General features: G+C 47.6%; 1 long non-coding RNA gene across 1 annotated transcript; it reads left to right on the top strand.

Moving 5' to 3' along the window:
- Positions 1 to 6: 6 nt before the first annotated feature.
- Positions 7 to 1,399, top strand: LOC109289565. Its single transcript, XR_002095409.1, has 2 exons — positions 7 to 420; positions 585 to 1,399. It is a non-coding gene; the product is annotated as an uncharacterized LOC109289565 (long non-coding RNA).
- Positions 1,400 to 1,903: the final 504 nt, after the last annotated feature.

A 1,903-nucleotide genomic window follows, 5' to 3' on the forward strand; every position in this document is an offset into this window, starting at 1 on the left:
CGGCCCGGGAGGAGCTGGAGGGGCGGCCCGCGGTTGCCGGAGGCGTGGGCGCCTCTGCCTCCCTCCCCGCAGTCGCTGGGCTCGGAGGAGGCGCCCTGCCTGGAGGAAAGAAGAGGAGCTGCTGGAGAGGCTGCGGCTTCTCCTTCCCTGGAGGCTGTCCAGAAGAGGCTGGGTCCGCACGGGTCCCACAGGAGGTTGGACGAGGTGACTGGGAAGGTCCCTGCCAACTCCAGAGCTCGCATTTGCCCCCTCCCTCTCCCCTCTTTTGTCTACACCTTGTCTCCCTCGCCATAAGGCTTACACCACACTGTTTACCGCAGGCTGCCGCTGAAAGACCTTGGGGAACTCACCATCCCAGTAGCACAGGGTCATCCAGCCTGGTGCTACTGCAGTAACCAATGGTCTCATTAAAACTTCCAGGTAACTTTTCACTTGGCTTTCTCATTGGGTGCCAGCTGAGATGTGAAGGAGGTGGTGTTGGCAAAGCAGTCCTGCTTCTTGAAATGAGCTGAAATCGGCTTAGTCCATGAGAGACGATGAGCCATCTTTGGAGATAATGGAAATGAGTTTACATGTTATTCCAGGTTTGCAGCTTCAGAAGACTTTCAGCACTGGTCCTACTCAAAAAGCTCCCACTTCCATGAATTGATGAAGATGATGTAGCAAGTGGCAGAAAGCCTGCTAAAGTTAACTTCATAATAACCAAATCTTTGCCTAAAAAGCACCTTGGACCTGGAGTTTATGACTTGAGAAGACAGTTGTTACTGAATTAAAGGAGACATTCCCATGCTGTCAACAGACTTACATTTCTGCTGAAATATTTTCCAGAGAAAATAGTTTCCTTCCTTGACTTGGATAAATAAAAAGAAGTTGAGGTGGTTAGGGTTGCTAATGACAGTGTGGTAGCCAAACACTGGGAGAAATTATGTAGGGGGTATAGTACAAAGTATGGTTAGTTATGCATTAGAAACTGTCATGCATCTTTGCATGCTCTAGTCCTGTTGCTTTTAAATGCAACGTACTCTGCCTACCCAGCTGCTGTGATCTTACCTGATTTCAGGAGCTCAGGTAGATGAGGGTGTTTCAGGCTAGAAATGCAAAAAGCTGCACTGGGAGTTTGGCAGATAGTCCTCCACCTTAGTGATTAGCCAGTACCCTAGCATGGTGGTTTGGCATGCTGTGTTGTGCCAGGGTGCTGCTTTTCAGAAGAGGAGTGAACTGGAAGACCTGGACTCCTTTGGCTAACAGAATTGCCAGAGCATTATTTCCTAAGCGCAGTGTTTTATCCCATGACTGACTCAAATACCGCAGGTGATTGTATTCCGTCTCTCCAGATCTGTCCTGCATTTCCAGTTGGACAGAAAAATCTGACACCTGTATTAAAGGACCGTAAAAGGAATAGATAAAATTGGCTGCTGCTTTTAATAAAGGTGGAACAGGCACTGTCAAGATCTTTGAAGGGACAAATTCTTCTGACAACAGTGGTGGCATGGGCTTTGGCTATATAAAGCTTTTTTTGGAAATCTTCCATCTATTGATACAGCTGGTCCATTTTCACCACTGATGGCAACAGAGGGAAAGGCCACTTAAACACAGTCCTGACAACTGATAGGGGTTGAACCATATCTGGATGAGAAACCGTTGCTTCCTTGCTGGTGCAATGTTGCTGACAATCACGGTGATCATGGGAATTCTTTTGATGTGGAAATCCAATATAGAGCCGGCTGCCTCCAGGCCTCACAGCATTCATTATCATTTCCTATTCTTTACAGGTGTGCGCTAGAGCAAAGGTGCCTGTTTTTCAGCAACAGGTAATGTGTCCCTTTTGTGACCTTTTCTCAGGGTGGGTAGTGAGAGGTTTATTAGGCATTAAGTGAGGTAAGGTTTTTGACTATCATCTTGA

This window comes from Gavialis gangeticus, unplaced genomic scaffold, assembly GCF_001723915.1.
Source record: "Gavialis gangeticus isolate Ggan-Ray unplaced genomic scaffold, GavGan_comp1, whole genome shotgun sequence".
NCBI lineage: Eukaryota > Metazoa > Chordata > Crocodylia > Gavialidae > Gavialis > Gavialis gangeticus.